Raw genomic sequence first — 12,000 nt, forward strand, 5'->3', positions numbered from 1 at the left:
CATTGTAAGAAATATTAAAGTTTTTCCACATTCACCTCCTTCATCCTGTTCATTATTTCATGTTAGAGATGGTTGGAATATAGGAAATGCAGAGAGATGGAGAAAGCATTGTCAGTGGAGTTCCCTTATAAATTTTGGAAAAGGGATTCAATTGAAATTGCTCTGCTTGGCCACTTGAGATGTGTTTGCCATTGTAGAAGTTTGCATTCTGTATTCTCAAGGACATTAAGTTGCTTTCTGACTTCTCATGGGTATAGAATACTCTGTATTTAGGCAATTTCTGTAGATATTAGTGATTTAATACTGCTGAAATTGTTGAGAAATGTTTTTCTTTTCCAAGATAGAGGCCTATATTTAGTGGCCTGTGGGGTGCTGCTGCACAGAAGAACTGTGTGCACAGATTTTTTATGAACTATTATAGAGAAGACTTGCCTGCTCTTCCTCCTACACATGCTGCTCCTTTCAAAGCCTAACATGGTTTCACAAAGCTACAGAAGTTTCTTACCAAATTTTCCACCTTCAGCGCCAGCAACATGAACTCACGTGGCAGTGAATGAGACTTACTGCCGCCTCCTGCTCCCTTGTTGCCAGGACATCTGAAGAATTTCTCTCAGCAGCCACCATTGTCTGCTTAAGGTCTTTTTAGGTGTATTGGAGGGTGTAAATTTTTTTCTCTTTGGGTTTCTTTTTTTTTTTTTCTGTGTAGTTTGTTTATTGTGTGTTTGTTTGTGGTTTTGTTCTGTTCAGTTTGGTCTAGACACTGCATTTATTCTGACACACACAAGTGTATGCTTTAGACTCAAGTTACAGTTTTTTATTTGGATATGGAGAAATGTGGAATCATAGGTGTCCTGTTTCAAAATAAATAGCTTGTACTCAAGGGGTTATTATAAAGAACTTGCTTTCTTTTCTCCTCCAGCTTTTCTTTGACTTCTCTCTGACTGCTGTTTTTCCATTTTTGTTCTCTACGCCCCCCTACCTTTGCCTTCTCTCATATAAGTGCAGTGGGTTATTTCCATCACACAGGGATCATGTCTCTTCAGTCTGGTGTCTTGCAGAAGTCCCTGTTTGATAGAGCAACACTGGGCTACAGCAAAATTGTGTTCGTTCTGCTGGGGGGGCTACTGCACTGTAGGAGCTGTTGAGGGGAGGGACTGAGGACCAGACTTGGTGCAAAAGACAGTTCCAGGGAATTTGACTTTCAGGGGTTTTACTAATTACAATATATGTACAAGGCTTCATTCACAACGTGTAAACAATACAAATGTTGGAACAATGCATATTTGTCTAGTTTTTGGGAACTGGAGTCTAACCAGATATTACTTGAAAACATTGAATTTTTTTTTAAGACTGAAAAAAAGAGGAAGTTTTTTTTGCAACTAAGTGGAAAGACAGGACATTTTCAATAGGACTTTGTTTTCTGTGAATAAAGTAGCACTACAAATTGTCAACAGCTACAGTCATGATAACTCTATTGAAATGGAAATGAGCTCATCATTAATCTCTGTGAGCTTTGGATTTAAGTTTTAATTACAAAAATAGCCATTATGAGAGTATAAGTAGAATGCATTCTGTAATTGCTTTAATTAACCCAGTCCCCCTCTGTAGAGCTAGCTGTGGCCTGACTGGCACAGGGAAAGGTCCTGCAAAAAGCTGTTAGAACCTGTAAAGTGTATCTAGTGAATTATGTGTGCTTGAAGACTCTCTGCCAGAACATGTTTTGTTGCTACCTGTGGCTTCTAGACTAATGCAAGAAAGGACTTCAAAGAGGAAAGTCTTTGGAGGCTTTACCTGAGGGGCTTAAGCATCAGCAGAATTCAGCTAAGGGTGTTGATTTCAGTGACCTTGTGCAGACTTTGTAGCAAGGCTGGCCTTTCTTGCTCCAAAACAGCATTGGATTAGAGAAGGAGTGTAAATAACATAGATGTGTGCTGTTATGACCTCTTTTAAATTCTGCCCTTGTAATCCTTGTATAGTCCATTTGTATGTGCAGACCCTCTTGCCCTTTTCAGTTTCAGTGTTGAAATGGTAGAGGTGTTTTCCTTCAGCAGGATAGAGGTCATGCAGTGTTGGTGGTACTTCCCTCAGCTGTGAGTGCCTGAGTCTCTGTTTGCTCCTGTGAGTCTGTGTGTGGGTGTGTGAGTCAGGAACTGGGATGTCACATAGTGCAACACAGGCTGGGACAGTGTATGGTTTCCAACTTTAACTTGTCCTCTTAAATGCCACACTTTCATTCTGCATTATTAAATAAAGTAACAACCTGACTGGGTCAAAGACCCCTCTGACCTGCTTTTCTTAAAAGGGCAGCCTTAAGTCCTGCTCCGCGGGCAATATCCAGGGTGTTTCAGTGCTCAGCACTTTCATGCTGGGCCAGTGTGTGTGGTGGCTGGGGCTTTATGTGTGAGCTAGTCCCTGCAAGGAGCAGGTGGGAGTACTTACCCTCCTGTGCTGAAGCTGCAGTTCTCATTGTAGTCTGAAACCTATTAACAGCAGCTTCTACAGTAACTTTTCACTTAGGATGCCTTGGTTGTTTTGTTGTTCACGACTTCTTCAGTATTGGAACAGTCAGAAAACTTCTCTTTTAAATATGCTGTAACAATATTTTGAAAGAGAATTGACTTGGTCTGGCTAAAATACTGCAATCTTTAACACCTTCTACAATAGTTGTTGGGGTTTGATTTGCTGCTGTCATAAATTCTTCCTTATTGTCTTGAAATCTGTGACAAGATATTTGCAAGCCTTCTGCTGTTCCATCATTCAAACCTCTAAAAAACCTATTTAACAGAGTCAAACCAAGGTAGAACTTAGGACTCATTTTGAAAAACTTAATCCACTCTGATGGTAAATTATGTTTAACTACTCCTCCAAAATTTTTTGTTGTTCAGTCTCAAATTTACCCTATGATGTTTTTTGTTCACTGTAATTTTAAGTTAAACACAAAACTATAATCTGGAATTACGTAAAAAGCATAGCTAATATCAGCATGTATCCTTTTCACTCCTTACTACTTACCCTGGCTACTACTTACAGGCTACTCTGTTTCCCTTAATATTCAATTTTTTAACCTAAGTTTTAGGTTAAGAACTGAAAAATTAACATAGTTTAATGAACAACTCTCACACATTGTAATTTATTGTTATAAGTGTTGATTTTTCTCCATTTTATTATGAATTAAGTGTCTCTTTAAAAAGTAAGAATATGCCACTTTTTTTTAAATTAACCTTTATGTTGTCAATAATTTTAATTTTTTTCTCCTTTCCTTTTTTCTTTTTCTGTCCCCTAGTTTTTTACCCAAAGAGTGTGTCTTGGATGAAGGGAGACCACGGAAAATGTTGAGAAGAGAAAAAAATTTAAAATGTCAAAAAAATCCCCTTGTTTTCTATTGAAACACCATGTGAGAAGGAAAAAAAAACCTGTGAAAAGCTTCCTCTTGCAAATGCTTGAAATTAAATTCTATTAAAATTAAATTCCAAATAGTCTTTTTGGCATACTGAGCTATTGCTACTTTACAAGAGCTTTTCTCTCCTGCCAAGACTTTCCATCCAAATTACCTCAGTTCCAACCTCTTCTCCTGCTGCTTTTCTTTGTATCTCAGCAGTTATTCCTAGTCATCTCTGGCTGGCAGTTTGCCTACATATTAGGATTTCAGTTTCACCTATGCTCGAAGTATCAAAGGGCTCTTTGCCCTGCTCAGACAACTTTGCAACATTTGTGTATAGCACTGTGTGTGTTTTGCATGTCAGAATATTTGAGAATATTTTGTTATGTGGTTAGGTGTTTCTTGAATGTTATAGACATTCTCTTAGACAGGAAGGTTAAAACATTTTTGAGGTGGTGCATTAAATGCCAGCACCTGCATATTTATTTTTTTTTGTTGTTGTCTGATGCTTTTACCAAACGGCCAGAATCAGTCCTCACACAAGCAGCTGTGCCGGTGCATTTTATTTATGTCTGTTTGGATATATTTTAGTTTTGCTTTTTGTATTTTCTGTAAAACTTGACTTACTGTTTATCTTTTGATATTTATGTGTGGGTATGTCTTCTCCTTTAGGGCCCAATTAACATTTTTAGTTGAACTATAGGTTAGCTTCTGAATATTGCCATATCTTCTTTTTTTTTAAGCAATTTCACTTTCCTTTTTTTTATTAACATATCTGAAAGCCTTGGAGACCTGTTTGGTCCCTAAACCAGAAGTCTTATACTCTAAATTCAAAATGCACTTTGATGACAGTGCACTGTGCGTACCTAGAGCAGGGTCTCTCTTGTGTCTGCATTAGACCTCAGAGCTCGTGAATTCCAGATTCTTTTTTTCTGCTTGAAACAATATATCAGCTAAGGCAGATACTTTTCTTTCAATGCCTCATTTCCTCAATATGCAAAATCTGGGCAAAGGAGCCACTGTTTCCATTTGTATCCAAGTTCCAATATGTCCAGAAAATACTCTAAACACAATATTCTAAAGTAGTACTATTTTCTTAGCTGTAGAAAACCAGTTTTTAAATTTTTTTTTTTTTTTGAGTTCCTATCTCCCACAGTGAACATTTACTCTCTAGAATGCATGGGCTCTGGTGACCATTGCACTGATTTTTAAGTTTATTTCTTCTCGTTGCTGTTTGGGATTTGAAACACCTTGTAAATAGTAAGACCTTAAGCATGATCAGCCTTCAAAATCAGAAATTTTTTCTCACTTCAATTCCATTTTATTGCTTCTGTGCATCTAACCTACCTTCAAAAATGCTAACATTCAAAAATATCTTTGCATAATTTTTTCAGTTTGCATTAGTATTCCTTGTACTGTAAGCTATGTCCAACATGGAAGACGTAGAAGATTAGAAAAAAAAAAAGCTGAAAAAAATTAGGTTTTGTTCACCAAGTAGAAGTTCTTTTTTCTGCAGTTTAATTCAAAATTTTTCTGAGTTAAACTGTAGAAAATTTATCTGCAGTTTAATTCAGAATTATAATATATCACTCATTCTATATTCCAATAGGATCTAGGAAATTCTGGCATTATGAGATGTACTTTTTTGTCCATAAAACATGAACCACAAAACATATAACTTGTTGAATATTTAAGCACACTTTACAGATAGTTAAGGGGAGACCCAGGTTTGAAGGAAATAGATAAAATTAGAAAGACAAGGGATTTAAGATAATAAAAAGTAATAAAGAAGGAGAGGTAAAAAGGTATGCAACAGATAAGCCAGCAGTGTTTACAGCCTGTGCATCTGTGACCTACCTCAGATCTGCACCATTTTCAGTCTTGGCAGCCAGCTGCCAAACCATCCACTGCTTCCACTGAGAAATGCCTGATCTCATGTTTATTACATCCAGAGAAGAGATCTCCACACTCATTTGTAAATGTTGTTTAATCTTCTTATTTATTTATAGATCTTTGAAGTTTGTGCAGCAGGAAAAATACATTTCTACATTGGAAGGAAAGTAAGATGTTTATACAGGATGGTACCTTTATTTGAAAAACCTGAAGCATCTATACATTATAGCATAGACAATAAATCAATGTACAGAGCAGATTATCAGTGCATATTGAGAAAAGTCAGGAGTTCTTGGGAGAGTAATTACTTTGTCATATCCTATGGAGTGCTATCCAATTTACCAGCATTAATAATTCTCCTTATGAGTCATTTTATACTTATCACCTCTCAGCTATTCATACAATACAAAACCCCTGCATAAAAAGTCAAAAGATAAAATATTACATTGGTGGTTCTATAAAATAAATGGTAGTCAGAGAATTTTTGTCTCAACACCATAATCAACATTATAACCTATATTAGCTCATTTCTCTGTATGGCCTTTAAAAAATATAGTTTCTGAAGGAGTGATAATACCTCAGAGGGAATAATGTCATTGTCTGTCAAATAATTAATAATTTTTCAATGGTAAAAAGTGTTCCAATTAATTTCAGGGTTTAGTTTTGAAAACAATAGTTCATCTTTTCCATTTGAGTCTGTGTGCATGTACACAAGCCTGTGTAGTCATGGAAGTGATGGGAAGCACTTCTTTTTGCTCCAGGGATTAAACTTCTCTCCAGATTCTTGCTGTTTTCAGTGTTTGGGAGGAGAGAAAGGACACAACAGAGGAAGTTTCAGACAGAGCTTCTGTTGTCTTCTGCAATTCTTGCACTTTGCAGACCTGGTCATTGAGATTTAGCATCGAACATAGATTTCTGAAGCTTTTTCCTTACTAAAAATGATTCACACAGGGACTTAGTGGAATACAAATGTAAATTTCCCTTTGAATAAATGATTCAAATCTGGCTTGGAACAATGTTTTTTAACTTCATTTTCAGACACAGAAGTTAATAGCCTTTATTAATTTATAAATGAATAAACTGTGTGTGCTTTGTAGTTAGAGTATTTTAAGACTTTTTCTATAACAGATAAAATTGTAAACATGGATTTAAAAATCCTTTTTAGACAGTTTTATCTGCAAGACTTTTATCAGTTCTTTTATGGGCTAGGCACACAATAAATCTGTTATTTAGTTCTTTATTAGTCACACTCAAATACCACATACTTCTGGTGGACAAGTGAAATATTTAGGCTTTCTATTTTTCATGTTTGCATAGTTTAGCTGTAATTACAATTACCAGTATCAATGTTTATGATAGTAGTGTCCTGGTTTCAGCTGGGGTGGAGTAAATTTTTTTCCTAGTAGCTGGTGTGGTGCTGTGTTTTGGATTCAGTGTGAGAATGATGCTGATAACACACTGATGTTTGGTTGTTGCCAAGTAGTTCTTACCCCAAGTCAAGGACGTTTCAGTGTCCCAGGCTCTGGAAAAATTCATCCCAGTGATGAAGTGCATAAGAGGCTGTTAGTAAGAATGGCCAGGACAGCTGACCTGAACTGGCCAAAGGGATATTCCATACCATGGAATGTCATGCTCAAGACATAAACTGGGGGATATTGGGTGGGTAATGCCAGTGGTGGTTCAGAATTGGCTGGGCATTAGTGAGTGGGGAGCAATTGTACTGTGCATTACTTCTCTTTTTTGGGTTTCATTCCTCTCTTTGTTGTCTCTCATTTAATGCTATTATTATTGGTATTATCATTACTATTTTATTTCAATTATTAAACTATTCTTATCTCAATCCAGAGAGAAAAAGTTTTTCCTTTTTTTTTTTTTTTTCAATTCTTCTCCCCATGCTAACAGAATGAGGGTGGGGTCAGTGAGCAGATGTGTGGGACTTGGTTGCCAGCTGGAGCAAAACCATGACAAGCAGTAGAACAACACTAGACTACTTTTTATAGTTTTGGTCACCCACATACATGGCCTTTATTTAGAACAATGGGGGGAAGAGCTAGTTTCTAAGACCATAGAGAGCATAGCAAGTTCACCTTATGAAAGCAGAACAAAAAAACTCTTCGCCTTTTTGTTACACAGAGCAAATTAGGAAAGGGCAATAATTATTATGCCTGTCGTGCTTGCAGAGGGTATAAACAAAATGCAGGTATTTTTAAAAATTTCACATCTGGATTTCAATAGGGGAAGAAAATTAAATACACTGGAAGTGTTTGGCAATGACCTAATTCCACTGTAAAAAATCAATTTCTTGGTTAACTAGTGTTTGCTAGCATGACAAATAATACTCATTAAATTAAAAAGATTGAATTTTTTTATCTTGGCAATACTGTACTAAGATAAGAAAAATCAACATTTATTTCAATTTAAATAAGCTTGGTTATTTAAAAAATATATTTTATTTTCTAATATTGAAAACATTTAATATTTCCAGCATGTATTTTTCTACATTTACTAGCAATTCAGCAAAACAAAGTTAAATATGACTTACTTTATATTTTAATTGATGTCCAATGGAAGCTCTGGTCAAGAACAAAAAAAAATGTTGTTCTCCCACACTGGAGTTTGAGCCAAATTTTGCATACTCCTGTAACTGTTAAAGTAGCTTTATCTTTCTATGTTTCACTTGAAGAGCAAACAGGATGCTTAAGGATATGCCAGAAATATGGGAGGACTCAGGACCTGAGTGCATGCCTTGGTTACATCCTAATCCTATGCTGGGATGAAGATCACTGTGACACACCAGTGATCTTCCATGCCCAATTTTATGTGGGAAGGAAAACTGAGTCAAAGTGTACCCTGAGAAAGGTTTCAGTAAGGATTTAATCACTCAGTGTCAGCAGGCTCCAAGGCAATGTCCAGCCATGCAGCTGCAACTGCAAGAGTTTCATGTGCAGCTGCTTTTGACCTGGGCTAGACGAAAAGTTAGGGTGAGATTCAGTCTGCAGGAAGAGCTCTCAGAAAAAAAACCAAAAAAACTTGTCTAGAAAGCTGGGGTGCTGTATGTTTATATTTGTGTTCAATCAGTGGAAGGACTGGATCATAGACTGATTTATAGGAGGTAGGGCAGGCAGACATGCCAGATAATTGGAATCTGAGGGATGATGGTCCATTATGAGAGGATTGAATTCTGCTTAATCTTCTACTTGATTTCCACAGCCAAGCTGAAATTGGTTGGATGACTGATTTCAGATTTTATTCATATGTTTGGATCTTGGTTGTGGCAGTTCAAAAGCAGACACCTTGCTCTTTCGGCTGCCTCTGCTTTGGGAATGGGAACCTTCAGAAAAAGTCTAGAACCTGAAACTGAAGGCAGCATCAATTTCAGCTGTTCTACCTAAATGTGTCCTCATCCTTGAGTCAGCACTGGTAGACAGGTTTCCTGGACAGGCTGATGTTGAAGACATGGAGGAAGCCAGGGTCTTTCTTTGTGAATGTGCAAATTCCATCCCTCTCTCCCCAGGCTTTCTTTCTCTTCACAGAATTTTTAGCTAAAAACTACTGAAATACTGGACAAATAATACTTCAGCCTATTTTAGGGCTGTTTTAAAGTGGTTTTAACTGGACTTCTAAGTAGTTTTGTCTTTAAACTTTGTCCTACATCCTGGTAACTTGATTAATGAATTTCTATAATATACATCTCTAGTCACATATGACAAGTAGAATATCTGAATCCAATTAATTCTATATCTGAATTTTGGTTTGCTTGGTCTTCTAATTTAGAATTATCTGCATTGTATGTCTTTCCTCCTGGTGAACAGACTTATGCAAGTGTCATGCTCTAAACTTTTCTGAGTGGCCTTAATATGCTTTCATTGGAAAAACAGTTACGGAACCTCTCTGTGGTGAAATGATAACCTTAAAACTTCCTTGGTATTTTTTGCCTTGTGCAGGGCTGCAGGAGCTCATGGGTACCCTCCAAAAGTGGTGGATTTCCAAAAAAGACAAGACAGGTGAGTATTCTGCAAATTGTAGCACACTTGTTCTCTTTTTTCATAGCTGAGCCACTCAGGACCTGAGGCAATGCAGACAGAGATCTTCTGGACTCAATGGGTGATACCAAACTAGGCTTTAGAATCTTCCCTCTGAAAAGTCTTTTCTTGTCTGCAGACTTCCTCCAAGTTTCTTTCACATTTTCATGTATTCCTTTGCCACCAAATAATCTTTCACTTGTTTTCCTTTTTTCTGTGACTCCATCCCCTTTCCCTCAACAGACCTTGTCTCATTAGTTAATAAATTCCTGACACAGATCCATACATTTAAATATAATTTTTGGCATGAACAGCTAGGTTCTCCCTGGAATTAATTTGATGCTTAGCAGACAATATTCTTCTCAGTATGTTCCTGTGTTACATCCTTGTACCTCAGAGTTTCCCAGGTTACTGAGCTTTTGTATCAGCATCAGAGGCTGTGATACTTTCTGTGCCTCTGCTCTTCAGAAAAGTGAATAATTGAACCAAGCAGTTTCTGCATTCCCCTGGGCACAGGAGTCAGTGGTAGTTCTTGATAATTGTATGAATGGTGGAAGACCATTTTGAACTTCATGCATTCCTCATAACAGCTGGGTACAATGTAACTCATAATTTCATCTCCCTGATGTACTGTAGTTAATTAGAATGTGTGCCCTTGATTTCAGCTATGGCTTTTATATTTTAATGAAAATTCACTCAGTCATAGTCATCAGCATGTCCAGGTGACAAAATGCAAATGTCAGCGTACTCTTGACTTCCTTGTATGGACTCTTCAACTCCTTTTTTCCTTCCATTTTAATTTAATTATTAAACAAAAATTAATAATTTTAAAAAAATAGTTCGACACATTTAATTTCATAATGTATTTTCTTACACACATAACTCTCTCTGTCTTTTCCCAGGATTCTAATCTCTTTTTTTGCGATCTTAGAAATTTTGATATTTATGTATAATACAACTACAGTTTTTACGTGGTGGTTGTATTAACATGATGCTATGATTGTAGTCATAAGCAATAAGATCAAGAAAACCAAGACCTGACTTGTATGAACTGTATTTCAGTCTGATTATACATATGCATTAAGAGTCAGTCTTTTACTACGTAGAGTAATACTATTAAGGGGGCAAAATATGAGCAGGGCAGCCAAGTATCTTTTGGAACACTGTTCAATTTAATAACAAATTATTTCTGATGTAAGTCAGATGCAGATGATAACTGGTGTTATCATTTGCTGGTTGCCTGTGAAACCAATATATGTTCACTCTTAATTCTTCTTCAAGGAAAACCCACAAACCCTAATGAAGGGAATTAAGGGCTATTTAAAGGGGGTACAGCTCCTTTAAAAAAGAATACAATCTCTACGAGTGGATAAATATGGATTTTCCCAATTATACTGTGGGCCCTCAAGCAGCCATCAACAAAGAGTGCATTAAAGCTCTGCACTACAAAAATATAAGAACTTTATGACTGCCTCCCCATTAGCAGGCTAACCTATACTTAAATAGGAGAATTAATGCTGGAATGAGTAACCGGGGTCCTCCCTCTACAATGCAAGCTTACATCTGTACATCATTAACAAATCACCAATATACAACAAATCAAACAAGCAGAGTATTAAATATCTTGTTAACCCAGCAGATGCAGCAGGTCAAGAATAATATTTTTTGTTGAAAACAAAATGAAGAATATGTCTCTAACTTTTCATTTGTGCTTTAAGTAAAAGTCTTGGTACAGATTATAAATGAAATAAACCATAAGATAATATCCCAGATCTTAAATTGGATTTTGAAATTATCTGTGTCTTTTTGATTTTCCTGTATTCAGCCCATGTATATTTACCATACAAGTTGTGCTACCCACTGCAAGCATAAATTAGTTCTGCTTTCTTTCACATCCTCTATGAAGTATGTAAAATTGAAAAGGCAAGATCTTTTATGCTTTGACCACTTCATAAAAAAAAAAAAACCAAACAAACACAAACAACCTATATTTAGATGTTCTTTATTTAGTTTTTTTTTAAACTATATTCAAATAGTATTGTATTTTTTAGTGGAACAATAAATAGGGTAAAGATATTAAGTCTAGAGAGCTGCCAAAACATGTCATTGAAGATAGAACTTAAATTTCTCATCTTTTAGGACAAGGTAACCCACCAGTTGATCAAGAGAAGCAAGCTGATGTAATCCTTTTGGATTTCAGTAAAGCTTTCAAATACCGTCTCTCGCAGGATTCTTCTGGATAGAATGTCCAGCACACAGCTGGATAAACACGTCATGCAGTGTCTGAGGAACTGGCTCACAGGTCAGGCACAAAGGGTTACAGTGAATGGGGTGCCATCAAATGGGAGACCTGTCACTACTGGGGTTCCTCAGGGATCCATCTTAGGCCCAGTTCTCTCCGGCAGCTTCAATAATGACTTGGACACAGGACTAGAAGGGACACAGAGCAAGTTCACAGATGATGATACAAGAGTGGGAGGAGCTGTTGGCTCCCTCAATGGCAGGGATGCCCTGCGTAGAGATTTTGGTAAATTAGAGGATTGGGTAATCACCAGCCAAATGAAGATTCACAAGTGCTGAATTCTGCACCTGGGATGGGGCAATCCTGGATGTACAGACAGGCTGGGGAATGAAATTCTAGAGAGCAGCACTGTGAAAAGGGACCTGGGTACCCTGATGACTGGCACATTGAACATGAGTTAGCAG

Source organism: Molothrus aeneus, chromosome 4 (genome assembly GCF_037042795.1).
Source record: "Molothrus aeneus isolate 106 chromosome 4, BPBGC_Maene_1.0, whole genome shotgun sequence".
Taxonomy (NCBI): Eukaryota; Metazoa; Chordata; class Aves; order Passeriformes; family Icteridae; genus Molothrus; species Molothrus aeneus.